The sequence below is a fragment of the Gavia stellata genome, chromosome Z (genome assembly GCF_030936135.1).
Source record: "Gavia stellata isolate bGavSte3 chromosome Z, bGavSte3.hap2, whole genome shotgun sequence".
In the NCBI taxonomy this organism is placed as follows: domain Eukaryota; kingdom Metazoa; phylum Chordata; class Aves; order Gaviiformes; family Gaviidae; genus Gavia; species Gavia stellata.
This window is the reverse complement of record NC_082637.1, coordinates 20,912,422-20,929,199: the sequence shown is the minus strand read 5'-3', so window position 1 is coordinate 20,929,199 and position 16,778 is coordinate 20,912,422.

Genomic DNA, 16,778 nt, shown 5'->3' with positions numbered 1-16,778 from the left:
CCGTTTGGACACACTGGATACCAAATGGGACCATTTACATTTGCAGCTGCTGGTACATGTGCTAAAATTAGACTCAACAAAAAATAGCAGCTGCATGGGTAGAAACAAACCAAAGCTGATTCACAGATGAGAGGCAGCTTGGGGAACTCAGGCATTGCAGCTAGATTTGACACAAAGGCTGGTCCAGTGTAAGAGCCCTGTCCCTACAAAGACACAATAGCCCATAATGGTAAGCCAAAACTATGTTCTGCTCAACCCTCTTGCTGGGGAAACCCTTTCACCCCTCTGGACTTTTTTCTTTTTCTTTTTTTTTTTTAACATATGTTACAATGTCTCATTATGTTGGAACACACTTTCCTTTAACATGTCTGTCTTTTTCTATCCCCTTAGCCTCCCCCACAAACTTTCCTTGGACAACCACACTCATTGTGGCCAATGCCAAGAAAAGCCCACTCTACGCTTCTGTCCAGTCCCATACTCCCTGCTAACTCCATGCCAAGACATTGACAGAGTGCAGAATCTTTCTCCGCAGCCATGTCAGGGGCTATTTCTTTATAGGATTCCCTTTCAAAATGCTAGCGCAGTGGAACTTCATGACCTCTTCCACCAGCAGCTCCATCTCGTGTTGCCCCATGCATTATATTCAGATAAAAGGATATATTGTGGGTTTTGAGGCGCAGCCTGTGTTATGGGGAGGAGGGCGCAGAAGGGGCAGACAGCACAGTCCACACTCTCTGAACAGTCAAACTGGACTTTCCTGGGGCAGAAAACACCAAAAATTTCAACTGGTTTTCATAGCAAATCTCAGCAAAATTCCTTCCACCAGAATTTAATTAAAAATATGGACTCTTGTTATGAAGGTTCGTGGCTGGGACCCTCCTGTTCACGGCAGTACGAGATAACACGGGATGTGCAGGATTTCCGGGTGGTGTGTTGTAGAGATACCTGTGACTTAGCATAGGGTCAGTGAAGGCTTATTGCCCTCATGTCAGGCTCTGCATTCCCCATTACCCTTGTTTCCAGGCAGGTCTGTGAGCTCAGACTCCTCACAAGCGCAGTGCTTTGGGCCCTGGGAGCAGTCTCACATGCCCCTCAACACTGCTGAAATGCAAAGCAGATCTTTTATCCCCAGGTAACAAAGCAGACATGGCACAAACAGCAGTCTAGTGTCAAGTTTCCAGGCAGCTTTACTTCGACGCTTGTGCAAAGTGGAAGAGAGACTTCTCCACCTTGCAAGGGTTCAGCTATCTTCTTCTCTCCAGCTCTTCTCTGCCTCTACTCGAGGCCCTACCAGGACATTGCTTGGCAGCCCCATCACCTCTGCTAGGCTGCTTCAGTAGCAGTCTCTTATCACTTGCCTGTGCAGGACTGTGCCAGCTACAGACAAACACAGCTCCAAGTGCTTCAGCCCCAATTCCTCCGTGGACCATGGGGATCAAAAAGGAGGCAAAGGTTTTGCTCTGGCACAGGTTACCAACAACGCCTGCTCCCCGCCCCGGGGGTAATTTCCAGCAGAGCCTTGTGGCAGTCTAGCAGGCACTCTGCCTCTGCAGCATTGCCGGGGCCCCAGCATAAGCTCAAATCCTTAGAGGACAAATTGAGGACTTTTTCTGGTAAAGGGCCCACCCCCATAGCTGAGGTAGCAGCACTCGGACCCAGGCTGAATTCCTCTTTCACCCTGGAAAGCCTTATTTCCTAACAGCTACAGACTCACCCTCTCTCTTCTGTAAAATTCTTGGACTTAATCTTATTTTTAGCTCTTGGATCCAGCTTCAGCCAGGAGGTAGGACAATGTCTTCCTGCCCTCCACCCTCTGATGCTTGGGGCACTCCCTGGGAAAATGGGAAACAGACAGTAGACCTCCTTGGGCTGAAGATGGAGCTGAACGTGTGTCTCCTATTTTGGGAGCTATTAAATTAGAGAAGGAACAGCTACTGGCTGCACACAGAAGGGACTGCTTGATGTGCATCATATCTGGACATCTGAAGGAGCAGTGTTTGATATACTTTGGGAGTGTTCAGCCAAACAACGCAGGCAGCTGTATCTAAGAATAGGGACTTTTTGGATTGCGATTTTTTTCCAAGCTTTGCAATTCCACTAAAGCCTTCCTTTAGGCGAGTCCTCCCTTTACTGAGCCTTAACTGCCCTCCTTAATGGTAGATGACCTTGGATGCCATAGCAGCAGACAGAGGGGGGGGTCTGAAAGCTCTCACCCTGGGCCAGTTGTGAACCATGTTCACAAAACTGCAAACCCGTTTGGTAGCCCTCGTGTGAATGGGGCCTTTGTTAGAGACTGATGAGTAGGATGTTCAGAGAACTTGGGAGAGTATGCTTGGCAAGTAAACTCACCTAACTAATAATAAAAATGGTCTTCAAATTTGCCAGGCTTCTTTGCCCAAGGCAAGCACAATTAAAGTCAATGAATTGTTTAATGTGAGGAAATAACAAGAGAGGGAAGAAAAAAAGCATACTGTTCCCTGATGCTGTTTTGGAATTTCTCTTGTGTAGATCCTCCTCTGGGTTGATGATAAAAGCCTTTGGCATAAATCCTGCAGAGAAATCAAGAAGCGTAACAGAGATATGTGAGTCTGTTGAGAGCTATATCCTACCTTAGCACAGGGGAGGACTCTCTGATCTAAGGCATTTTTCATCTCTAGCTGGGATGATCCTCTATCTGGCAGGCACATATTTGATTTTGGATGTTTTAACAAGCCAGAATGCTTTCATGGGAGCACTCCCAATGACATGGAGAGCTGTTTCAAATATGCTGGCAAACTGCAATCCTCCTCCACAAGAGGCCCAGAGCAGGCGCTAATTACGGGATGGGTGTAGCACATACCTGCCTCTGGTGGGAAAGAACTGAGCCTGAGAACTGCATCTCCGCAGATCCCACCAACGCACTCTCCTCTGTGTAAAACAAGGAGACAGAAAATATTTTTAACACTTGAGAAGAGACATAATCCCCACAGATAAGGCAGGAACTTGATTTAGAAGCTGTCCTTCTTCTGACCTGGACAAGGTTTCCACCATTTTACTATCACTTTTCACTGTCACCTCTCATTTTAAGGCACAGCAGCCCTGAGCATTTTTAAGAGGCAGACATATACCAAAAGCTTGCAGATTAAAGCAGGCACTACATTTGTCAAATAAATATGGTGCTAATCCTGTGCTTTGGGGACACTTCTTCAATTCTTTGAGTTCTGTGTCTTAACTGACCCCTTACGTAACTTACTATGGATTTTGTGTCTTTTCCTAGATAATGTATTGGCTTGAATGAGAACAAATATCTAGGTGGTAGTTTCTGTTACTATGCAGTTCCTAGTTAATTACCAATGGATTTTTGTTTTTTTCTAATAGCAAAGAAATAGATGAAGGAGAGAGATTGCTAGCTATGCCTAACCTGCACTTTCATATGGTGGTAAAAAAATCACAAAGATGAAATGTCATTATTCTTTCCTTTTCTATAAGCTGTTTATTGGGATTTGGGAAGAATGGCCTTTTCTCCAAAGCATAAGGGTGCACTATCATACCAGACCATTACAATGTCGATTAAGGACATGCTGCTTCATGCTGGGACAAACCAGGGCCTGAGTTACGCTTTGGTTGTTCCTCTGTTACTGGTTATTTCTGAGACCAAAGATCTCAGCAACACTTTGATCTGGGCAGTGCTAAAGGTGGAAGAGCACAAGATGTGATGGGATAGTGCATTGGCGAGAGCCTTGAGGTATGGCTGTCACACAGCTGAGCGTGACAGAAGCTGCCACGGGTTTCCAGTCTCTTGGGTTAGCCTTTTCAGAACACCACATTTTAAACCAAAGGAAGATGGTCTTTAAATGGGAAAACTCAGACCTGCTGTGTGAGATAGATTAAAACACATGTCTACTCTTTGCAGAGAAAATCAAGCCCCACTTCAGGTGCAGCAATTTTCAGTGGCTTTCTGGGCTGTGGCAAAGTCCACACTGTCCTCTCCCAGTCCCTAGAAAAGCCGGGTTTTTTCCATCATCTTAAAGAGCTCAGCTGTGGGTCCACTGAAGCAAGGCCTTTGGTCTCCAGGCTCTTCCATGAGTCTTGCTCACAGTTTCTCTGCTCTGTCCCATGGTGCCTCCCAGGGCCACCCTGGCCACACATGCCCAGAAGCTGGGCAGGATGGCAGCACTCTACACGAGGCCCACTGTGAGCCTCCCTTTCCTCCCAGGCATGGTGAAAAAGGCAAACAGATAGCCTCTCTGCCTGGGAGAGGGGATGACACTGCACGCTGCAGGTGGCAGCTTTACCCACCCCGGGGTGGCCAAGAGGGAGGCTGAAGCCCGGGTGCTGAAGCCCCTGGGAAGCCTGGGGCTGTGGTTCGTAATCCCAAGGGAAAATTCATCTGTAAGTGCAATGCAGTGGCAAGCCTGGTCCAAAAGTTCCTCCCCTCTTCCCCTCTCCCTCCCGCTACACTGGGAGGATGGCCAGTGCCAGCAGTAATGGCCTCGGAAAGCCTAGGAAAGCCGCAGCTGGTGTCTCCATGCATAAGGCAGGCTGCAAACTCCTCGGCTCCATGATTGCCGCCAATAACACATTCACAGGAGAGGACAGAAGCGTCGGGCAGCTAACAGTGCCCTCAGGGCTGCTCAATGGCACCACTGTCTCTCCGGTCACTGACGATGGCTGTGCGTGTGCGGAAGGTCGTACGTTCCCGGTGAAGATACACCGGGAGGGCTGGCAGGCTGCGTCCTAAGCTCAAGACAGGCTCAGCCCAGGTTGTCAGGTTTGCTTAGAACAAAGGAAATCACATTTCTTCCTGCTTTCCCCTCCTGCCCCTTGCTTAAATAGCCTCCTCTGTGGCTTAAGGAAGAGGCCCAGATGGCAAACAGCCCCCAGCTGTGCTGGCCGGGGAAGAGTGAGAGGAAACGCCGAGTCTCGCACGGCAGGAGTAGCTCACGGACCTGTCAGAGCTTGTAGAGAGCAGGACTCCTTTAATCACCTTTTCAAGGTAAACTGCATACTTTCCTCTAGTTTCACTGTTTGTGTCCCTCTTTTTTCCCTCCCATTTGATGCGACTAGTGTAGCTCTGGTCTTAGGTCCTGTGCAAGGCTTCCCATGCTCAGGGACTCCATTTGCACACAGGAGATATCATGAGGCATTTTCCCTTCCCCACCATGTCTTCAGACACTCTTTCTAGACCATCTAGACCACTCTACCTGACGATCAGTTTGAGTCTAAATATTTAGCCCTCAAAATCTGTTGAAACCCCATTTCATGTGGATATGCCTTAACTCAGATATCGACTTCACACCACTTCAGGGGGACTATTCACATGAGTCAAGGTCTGGGACATCCACCCTGATCCTTCTCCATCCCTCTTCTGCTTCTGGCATATGTATAAATAAACATAATGTCCAGTTCGTAGTCTAAAGCTAGTCCCTCTTTTTTTTCTATGTTCTTAGTCTTCTAAAATCTTTCTTCAGAAGCAGAGCAGGGAGGAACTAAAGACTTACAAAGTAAGTGCCGCTGGTGTGTTGGGGGTGCCGTGAGCAGCAGCCATGGTTGCGGAGTAGCTGGGCAGATCTGACTGAAGGAACCAAATCTTCCTCTAGGACTCTACCATGGGGGGTGATATAAAGAGAAAAGATGAAAGTGTAACATCATTTTACCATTTTGTGGTATACAAAGGTCGTCTTGTCATGGAAAGAATCAAGAGCAAGGTGGGATACGACAGAAATCTGTAAATTAAAGACATTTAACTGAGAGTATGGTCTTGCACAGGGTTTTTTTTTTTGTCCCCCCCCCCCCCCCCCCAAGGAAAGATGGGTTATAAAATGCAATAGATTTGATGTTGTTTCAGGGCAGCAGGTTTGGTGCTTGAGGATAGAACAGGTGTGGGTACCTCCCATCGAGGCACAGGTCTCCTCACTTTGCCTCCCATGGTCGTGGCCCAGGAGCTCAGCAATGGTGCAAAGGCAGGATGTGTGCAATGGGCAAGTTGGGACATTGTTCAAAGGGGACAGAGTTAAGATTCTTAGCATGTGTCCTTGTTTTCAGAAGTTTTAAATTTTGCTGAGCTCAGTACTCTGAAGTGCGCAATCTTGGCACTGCATTAATATGTATCTTTGCCAGTAAATTTCTTAGCAATTAAAAAAGAAGCAATTTTCTCATTAACATGCATTTGGGCAGCTGTCATTACTCCCAGGTTGTGCAGGTGGCATGTTTTTGTGTCTAGTTGCAGGTAAAGGACCTGCTGAAATTCTGCAGAGATCTTGCAGTTTTGTTTTCTACTTTACAGGACTGAAACAAATTATATTTACAGGGCACAGCTGCTGGCAGAGCAGAAGAAGCCATAAGTAGGGTTTTTAACCCTACTTGTTAGGTAGGGTTAACCTAACCCGTTGGTCACAGTATCTCTCATACAATGGTAAGACACAGCTCTCTCCCTCTCATCAGTCTTGCCCCCACCACATCTTGCAACATATACCCACTACCATAATTTTCAGCTTAACTCCACAGTACATAAAAGACTGCTTGCTTGCTTTTGCTTATATGTGTATAAATGGCAGTTAGAGGGAAACACTCCTTTGTTTTCCTTGGCTGAGCTGTGCACTGAGTCAAATACTCTCCTCCTACGTCTCCAGCCAAGTTTTCCGAGCCATATCCATGGTCCACCTACTTTGCCCTCGCCACAGGCCAACATGTCTTCCTCCCCATGCCAGTGCAGCCATCCCCTGGTTCTCCACCACTTGGAGGTGCTGTATGTCCTACCTTCATATTTCCTGCCTACCCAGAGTTGAAATTTTTATTATCTTAACTCATCACTCCCAGATTTTTTGAGATTTATGTCTGTGTTGCCATCACCCCTCCTCCAAGATTCTGCCTCTCATGATAGAGCTTGAGACAAGGGACTTCCACCCCAACCGCAGTCATGGCTCTTCTCCCAATCCCAGCACAGACACACCTGTGGAAGGGTAAGGGCTTCAGCCTGCTGGCATTTCCTCTGCCGGAGGGCAATGCCCAGGAGGCTGGTGCGGGTTCAGAAGGGGACATGCAGGGCTGGCTCCTTCCTGTGAGAGAGTTCCCACCAGTGGTCTACAACTGTTGACAACTTGGTAATTCTGTGAGCTATAAAACTGGCTGGTCCTGTTTGACTCTAAAACTTTGATCAAGAAATTCCTCTTGGGGCCTATGAAACCATAACAAACTCTACATTTAAATGGGAGCTTGGCAGCCAAAAATATGGATAGTCCAAGAATCATCGAATTAACAAACCTGATGACGCAGCTCTGTTTTGTAAACACAGTGGATGCAGCTAAGCTCCCATGAAAAGCCACAAAGCTGTGAAAACTGAAATGTTTATTCTTCCATTACATTCAAGGACACTCATAAAAATAAAGTAAATAGACACTGAGACTAGAGGATTCCCAAATATCAAGTAAGGGAGCAAGCCTTCAAGTGGGAAAGAGAAAGAAATAGGGGTCAGTGATTGGAGCTGTTTTCATTTGTAAAATCTATTTCCCCTCCTGCTTGTCAGGACATCAAAACTGCACATTTCAAGGAAGATTTTTATGCTGGAAAACCTCAAGTGGCACGTCTAAAGAAAAAACCTGTTGCCCATGGCAGCGTACATTTTCCTTAGTCATGCTGGCCGCAGAAGAGATGGTATGTGTTTTGAGGGAGGATTTTCCCCCTTGCAGGCTGCCCTAATGACTCCTTGCAATGTGTTTATTAGATGAATTACACACAGAAGCGCTAAGGGGACCAAGGAGCTTCCCTTGCAGATATGCAGCAGTATGTGATCCTCAGTGAAGCGCCCCCAGGTATCAGGCTATACACAGGCATATTCAGGCATCCCTTCAGGCCGTACATGAGACAGCAGTACCCAGTACCTTCACACTCCATCTTCTATTTTGAGAAGAAAGGGGAACGAGGAGTGCAGATACAAGGTTATGAGCAGCCTGAGCAGCAGCTCTGATGGCTTCACAACCTCTCTTGCTTTTCAGCTGCCTGCAGACTCTTATGCTTTCAAATTTTCAAGTATTTTCCAAGTCCTGTGCAAACCTTCTCCCACCAAATCTTTTCTTCCCTACTTTTTTCTTAAAAGCTTTCTGCTCCCTTTCTCAACCCCTATTCTACCTTTCTTGCTTTTAAAGTCCAGCACTTAAGGCTGTCCATATAGCACTGGGGAATCTACCCTTTCAGATGCTCCTTCACGTCCCTTCAGAAAGCTCCCTTCTCCTGGCAAACCCTACTGCCTTCTCATCCTCCATAACCCCTACTTTTCTCATGACCGGAATTATTATCCCTGTAATCTGTCTTGTCTTTGTTTGACTTGTCTACCTTTTGTCGTAAGCAGTTTAGAGCAGGGAATGGGGCTTGCTCTCTCTTTGGAAGTTTGCTACTACCTGCGTCCTCTTTAATCAGCAATAAATCTTGAATCTGCCTCATTATGCCTCTGAGACTGCTTCAAACTTTTTTCAGTCTGGGTCTGATAGAAAAACCCTCTGGCACATTTGGATTGCAGAACGGGTCTCCCAGAAACCCTAAGGGACCCATGCTGGACTTTCTCCGGGAGCACAGCCCTTCTGGCCTGCACCAAGACCCAGGAACATGGAGGGTGCTCAGGGTGCCCTGAAGGAGGGTCGTTTTCCCTGCTCAAGCCCAGAATGAAAGAAAGGACAAAAATTGGGGAAAATATTACTATAAATGGAGAGAATCCCATTCCCTGCTGGCAGAAGTATTTTGTGAGTCATGGTTGTTTTCTTTTGAATACAGAACTTCTCTGAGCTGATTAAGTGGAATTAACAACACGGTTGGGAATCCTTACAGTTCCCTGTTGCTCTGATCCCTGTGGCTCTTGTTTTACCTCTCCTGCCTTTGGGAACACTTGAGGAATTTATTAATGAGGCCCAATTACAGAAAATTCTGCGTTTATAATCAACATTCTGGCTAATGCTGGAATGGCTCTTTTAACTCCTTGGGAAGTTAAAACAAAAGCCAGAACCCACCTTCCCAGGCATTTTTGCTCCCCAAAACACCCAGAACAAAAGCTCTCCTCAGAGCTGGCCAGTTCCCCCACCGGGACACTGCAGCTGCATCGCTATTTCAGTGGAGGCTCCCAAGCAGCAGCGTATCGCAGGCTCCAGATGCCTCTCAACAGGCTCTAGATGTTGGAGGCGCCACGGGAAGGAAAGGGTTTCAATTATTGCCCAACACTGCATTTATTTAATCAAATGATTTGTACTGCGTGCGAGGCAGGGACTCCTGGGAATATTTGATGCTAACTCTGAATGAGGGATTGAGCTAAAAGGCACCCAGAAGGTCCTGGCACATCTTCTTGGGTTCAGAGGGGCTCCTTCGGCATTGACAATTTCAGCATTCGGGATGAAGATTCTAGCTTTTTCCACAGACAGGAAACCTCAAAAATGGCCAGCTGCTGCTAACAATGCTGAGAGTCCAAGACTGGCGAGAGGTTTCTCCACCAGTAGAGCAACTTCCTTGAGGTAACATGAAGTTCTTCTGAAAAACCAAAACAAAACAATGACTCCCACGAGCGACAGAACTAATGGGGGCTGGGTTTTAGTGTATAGGTCTATACTGCTGAATAAAAGGAGCTGGTGATTGATTCCTGGTCCTGAGGACAAGTAAAGCAAAGTGACTCACTCTACACCACCAGCTGCTTCTGGAGCAGAATTGTCATGCCAGCATAGCATGGGGTCCCTAAGAAACAATTATTCTTAGTGTGTTGTGGGTTTTTTTTAAAGCATTTGAAAATAAAGGTCAGATTTTGTTGCAACTCACGTATATGGGGTTTTTATAGTATATAACTGAGTATATGTGTTGCATGCCCTAGGGTAGAGCGTATAGGCAGCGATGGTTCAACACCTTTGGGATAGAGTTGAAGGACTCATAGGCTGGGAGGAACCAAGTCTGGTGAGAAGAGCTCATTCATGCCACCTCCTGGGAACAGTCCCAGCCAAACTATTTCACAAGCCAAGGCCGGGCATTGAATTGGAGAAAGCTGGTTGATACCACGTAAAACAAAGCTGAGGGTTGAACAAAGAAATAAGCTGTGTAGATGAGCAGGTATCCACAAGCTAATCTTCCTTCATGCACCTCTTTTAGCAGTATGGATGCAGTGAACATGCATCTCTCATGTAGCTTGCCAGACATCTCATAAAAGCTCACAGTTGAGGCACTAATAAGCCTTTCCCCTCTCTACCCAAACACCTAATTTCACAGAACTTGCAGGGTTTTTTGGATACATTCACTGTTCTGTCAAGATTGGTTCAAAGGTTACCAAGATCAGACTGAGAGGCAGCTCCAGAGGTGTGTATATGAGGGTGGTACGAGCACATACGCCTCCTTTTGCTGGGAAATATGGCTAAAATCAGATTGTACCAACTCCACTTTCTGGTTTTTACAGGAGTGCTATAATTTCTGAGCACTTCTGGCCCAGAAGAAAATTACATCAGTGTATCCTATAGCTCAGGGAGAGTACAAAGCTCAACACTGTAAGATTTCCTTGATCCTTACCTATCAGCTGAGGCTGCACGCTGGCTTGTAGTCTTCTACCTATCCAGAACTGGGGCTGTAGTTATTCTGTATTTCAAAAGGGAAAATATTCCCCTTTCTAGAAGTCACTGCCCCCCTTACGTCATGTACCACAAATTGTCCCTCTCCCAAGCACCCAGCCCAGTTCCAGGTAGGTCCATCAGTAACTTGCTGAAGTTTGGTGCTCCCTAGTACATACATATAGTTTTGCCTTCCTCAGCAAGAAGCTTCAGTCAAAAATATAGTTCCAGCAAAGTCTGAAGAGGCCCGTATAGTCCCAGAATGTCAATCCTTGTTATCTAGCATCATCCACAACGACAAAGACAAACACATGCCTCCTCCTCAAATAAGGCAAGGAGCTGGAAGCCCTCCACACCGAGCAGATCAGATTTCTTAAGCAGACAGATTGTCTTCAAACTGGCTTTGTAGTCAACGTCCCAGCTGCTGTCACAGCCTCAAGGAGAATTATGGAGTTGGAGTAGAGGAACCAGTGACATCAAGTCTCCTGTACAGTCATATGAGGGAAGCTCCAGCACAGGCTCTGCTCTTGGGCAGCTCTGCAACTGCTTGCCACTGAACCACTGCTCTTCTACTGCAGCTAGTGGTGGGGAGGGCTGGGCTGGCCTGGTGATGAGGAGCTGACATCTGTGGCCCTGTGCAGTCTGTACAGTTCATGAGGCTGCAGATACTTTCAGCTAGATGAGGCCCTTTGGGATTTATGGGATTATTGGCATTATTGAGAGTTATGTCTGTTCACAGGGGAGAATATACCCTTTAGACTGCATTACTCATTGTGTGAGTCACCATGTTGAATAACATGTGTTTCCTATATTTGGTAGATGACCCAATACATTGCATTTCCATCCAGAATTATATTCCATATAAACACCACCAGCTTTATTTTCTATTGTAAAAGCCCAAAAACATAAACCTAGGTGTACTGCAAATTGATTGAATATGTTTGCATTTTTATTTTTCACATAATCTGTTACAGGACGTGTAGTATTAAGCCAGATCAGCCATATGCTCGCTGATAATATCTAGATTATACCAAGTTTGTATGTATTCTAATGGAAGACATGTTTACTTGACAGAGGAGGATTCCAGGGGTTGGCTAGATTAAAAGAAACAAAAAGAGCATTTAACTTTAAGAACTTATGTAATTCCACGGGAACCAGTAAGACTATTCAGGTGCTTACAGCTAAGCACATGCATATTTGTTGGCATGGTTGCTAAACTATTGTTCTTGCAAGGAAGGAATAGTTATCCATCATCATCAAATGTAACGCAATGCTAGGGGCTACTTTCATTAGAGAGAATGGCAAAACTCCCATTGATTTGAATGGAAGCAGGAGCAGGCTCTGACACTGAAGTAGTAAGTTTGTGTAAACAAACAAAAGATACAGCGAGAGCTCCTCATTACAAGTATTTATGTTGACTGTGGAGTCTGCGAGTCTTTTGGGTGTGGAGCCTCTGAGCTAAAGTGGTGTGGTGTGCTGGGATTTCTAGTTAACTAGTTTAGCGCATGCCACAGGAGTTAGAGTGGTGGGTGGCTAGAGAACTTCTCCATGGTCTCCTTAAGGCACAGAAATTATGCAGAGAATGTTATGTTTTAAACCGTAACACTGGCTGCTGATGGTGACCCTTGTGTAATCTTGTGGATCTTCTTGATTAATGATGAAAATTTAGTCTCTCTTATCTTTGAAGTTTGGTGTAGCCCAGATACAGAGGCATTTCAATTCATCTTGCCTTGACAACATGTGAAACTCCACTGGTATGACAGTGGTTTGGATTGGACTTAGATCAGGGGCAGCAGGACAGGGATGGCTTGGTTCTGCAGGACACTGGCCTTCTGGCCTTGCGTCAGCCCAGGCCTCCTCAATGGGCTTGGTAAGATGCAAATGAGCAGCCAATCTCATATCCAGCCTCTCCTCCCCACCTCTTTCCTCATTAGCACAAAGAGGGGATGAAAACAGATCTACCCTACATTAACTTATGAAAGACCAGCCTTTTGAATTCAGCTTTGCCACAGTAGAAGACAATAGTTTAGCTCTGATTAGTTCACTTTTCTCCAGTGTAATTAAGTCCATCAGAATCACTGAGGCTGAGTAAGGTCCATCAACATCAACGCGCTAACTGTGGGTATGTAGGAACTGACTGCTGAAAGTGAAATTACCTCAAGTGAGAGGTTTCTGAAAAAGCATGAATTGCATTAAACCACATTTCCACCTCTACATTTTTCCTTCTTGACTTTCTGTAACACTGAAATCAGTTTTATTTTGTTTTAGTTTTGCTGCTCTGGTGTTAGCTGAGCAATGGTTATCACCTTCCTTGTGGTGGGGAACCTCAAATTTTTTCTGATGCAGGCCTGAACCCCATTACAAATGTCACATAGATGATCACTGTCAAACAGTTAGGTGAATTTGCCTTTCCTATCCCTTTTCTCACACACCTTCAAGCAGTCAGCAGACCCCTTACTACAGACAGGCTTCCGGTTGAAAATGACTGTTATAGTCAATTCTGTGGTTTTGTGCCACGAAGAAATACTAGTTTACAAAGCAATATTTAGATCCAAACTAACCCACCCTACTTTTATTGAAAAGTAAATAACTGATTGTTCTATTACTCTATATCAAGATGCAAAAAGCAGCACGACCAAATAAGGCATAAATAAACCAAGAGTAATTTGAGAATATGTGAATTTCGGACAGGTTTCAGCTCAGGACCCAAACCCCACAGAGTATCTTGGTTGCTTCATGTCTGCAGAGATTAAATTCACAAAGTTATTCATATGCATCATAAATATTTTGCATTTATAAATTTCTACACCACCTTTCACTATTAGCTCCTCAAATTTGATATCAATATAAGACTTATTTCTCAATTAGGAACATAGCAATTATTGCTTCGGACCCCAGCTATGCCTTTGGTCCGGATCTAGTAGAGATCGATAGCAGAGAAATCAGAAGAAGATACAAGAAACCCAACAGAAGAAAATTATCTAACAATCTGCCACAGGTATATTTCCATTCCAAGTGTTTCCTCATTCCCTTTTGACTCAAAGTATAAATGTTTATGCTGCTTATTTACTCAGTAAGTTTTATGATCTATGATGGAACTGAGGGTATTCTCACTACCCAGAGAAGTGCCTCTAATGCTTTTGAACCCTTTAAGCTTTTGACTTCTGGGAAGCAACTTCTGTTGTGTAAACACATACCTTGTTTTACATTTATATTCCCTCACTTGAAGTAAGTTTATCATTAATTCCAGTGTCACTTTTCTTTATTATGGTATTTTGTATGTCTTTCCTTTATGGTGACAGACCAGAATAGCAGCAATTTCTTTAATGTCATTCTCATATTTGTAGTTTTTAAGTCTGATTGCTAGTACACTATGTAAAATACATTCAAATGCTGAGTACTGCATTCTGAATAGATACACTACTCAAATGATACCAATGTGACACAGCAAACATTTCACAAGAATCTTTAACTAGGGCTTTTCAAGGATCAGACTAGCTCATCACAGAGGTCTCTATCTTTACATCTATGAATTTTAATTAAAATTACTTTTTTTTTTTTTTTATTACCAGCCAAATCACTTTATTCCTACACTCCTTCAGTACCCTTGGATGAATACCAGCTAGTCTTGATGACTTGTTTTTCATTAAGTTGATAATTTATTACACCTGCTCTTATTGCAATGCCTGTTTTTCACAGTAACTCTCAATCTTTGAAACTGAGATGTAGGTGTGGGAGAAATAAGAATTCTACCAGCCAAGGGTTAAAGATTTTAATTCCCCCAGTCTTGATATGAAGACCTTTTTGACTAATTTTTCCTATCATTCTGAAGTGTAATTTCTGAATGTTAGTTTCTGTCTGAACCCTCCTAGGTGTTGTGACATTTATTTATATTTTGGTCTATATTATCTTAGTAAGAGATATAGCTACACCTTGAACAAATTGCTGTAGGTTACTTAGGCTTGCAAAGCTGTTCACACAGTAAAAGAAGACCATGCACTCAGAGTGCAAGGTAAAGTTGCCAACTGTTTTAATAATAGTAGTTTATTTTTAGATATTCTCTAACCTAGCACTTGACCATTTAATAACTGTATGTGAGCAATACAGAAATCTGTGAAATTCATTGAGATTAATGGTTTTTCATAAAAGGACCATCAAGTCTCAGCTGTCCAGTCATAAAGGCTTAGGTTTTCTTCACTTTTCTCACTTCAGAGTAATTCTTTCCTTCAACATTGGATTCAAGTTGAATCAGGTTGTGGGATTTGTTAACCTTCTACAACACAGTTTTGTTGATCTGCAAGGCAGGCTCAATTCCCCTGAAAATAAAGGATCTCTTCTTGGAGGAAAGAAAAAGAAGAATATATACAACAAACTTTTCTGCATTTTCTTGGCCCAGGGTCCTTCCATGTGAGAAAGGCTAAATTACATCTTCTGCGTGTGTCTGCCTGAGACGTTATACTGCAATGTATGTACTTGAAAGACATGATCAGACACGACCAGAAGAGAAGCCGTTAAATCTAAAAACCTCTTGTGCGGATCCTGCCTCAAACATCATAATCTGTTTGTTCATCTTATAATGGGAGAGGCTACACCATTAAGAGAAAAGAGGGTTTTTACATACAAGTCTTGACTTGAACCCTGACAGCTTTTTACAAACTTTGTGCAATAAAAAACTTTCTCCTAGCTTTCATGAGCATGAGATGTTCTGGAGTTTGCAGAAGACGTAGCATGTCAAGCATGTCTTTCTCCTCCTTTCCTTTCAAGCTCTTTTCCCTGCAGTGAGGATGGGCTTTTGATGAATGCAGTGAAAAGTTCCTTGGATGACCTTCAACAAGTCACTGGAAAGGGTTGTCATTGAGTCAATGAGCTCTGGATTAGGAGCCAAATCTCCCTGTCCCCACTCGCAAAATGGGAGACAAAATACTCCTTCCCCTCTCCCACTTAATTTCAAATTGCTTTCCAGTGCAGGGACTGATTCCAAAGCAAATATGTTGACAGTGAAATTACGGTCTATTTTTATATTTTTTGGTAGAGTATAATAGCCCAACTGAGTGCCATGATATTACAGATGATTATGATACCTCAGTACTTAAACTTCTGGGACCCTATGTATGGCTGTGGCATCACAGAGATAAATAAACCCTATGTTTTTGTACAGTTTCACACACTTTATTTTAAAGTAAACTGATCCTACTGTAATGTAAGTTGTAGGGGTAGCACACAATAATGCTGTCTTGCTCTTCTAATAGAAATGTTTCATTTTATAAAACACTGAGAAACAGATGAAATGATACACAGAATAAATATATCTGATTTCTTTGTGTGCCTGGTTTGAATGGCTCTTACTGAGGTGGAACTTGGCAGTACAGAAGGTTTATTATGACTGTTTTTTGTGACAGCAATCATAACCCAGGTAAAAATACATAGACATGACTCACCAAAAGGAGAGATCTTTGCATTCCCATAGTTAATTTTGTAAACTGCATATTAGTTGGAATTGTGCACAAATATCCCCATGCTCACCATCTTTCACTGCAAAGCAGAGTTTCCAAACTGTGCAAGTTCCTTCAGTTTTTTCCATTTGCTTGCATAGCCTGTCAGTTTAGATACGCAAAATATTTTTTTTATGTTATCCTATCTTCTTGCCAAGCAACTCAAAGGACTTCAGTTATAAAATTATAAATATAAGTATAATGTAGAGATAAACATTATCCCCATTTTACAAATTAGGTAAAAATTGAACAACTGAGTATAAGAATGCGGAATTTTTGAGAAGGTGCATAATACAACTTTGGTGTCTGTGACCACTTCTCATTACATGCAGAGCCCATGTGTCATCTTGTGTTCATCATCAAAGTGAAATGCCCCTTTCTAGGGTGTTTGATTAAGCAGTCCAATGACCAGAGTTCATATTTGCAGTATTCCTGTGATACGTATTGTAAGTGAGCAGTTTGACCCATTTTTCATTTCCTTGGTCGTAGTCTCTAGATGATGTTCAGATCCTACGTCTCACTCAGGACTCTGCACTCAGAGTAATTTCAAGGCTTAGATTCAGTTTTGATGCTACCAAAATCTCAGAGAAATCCTTGTGAGAGTTCAGCTCCAACAAGTGAGAAGACCAGTGGGTTGTCCTGCTCTCCTGAGACTGTCTTCGTCACACCAAACCCAATCCAGGAAGGAAGGCTCACTCCAGCCTCCATCCAACGCAGCACTGGGAAGGAAGGGGGTGGAGGG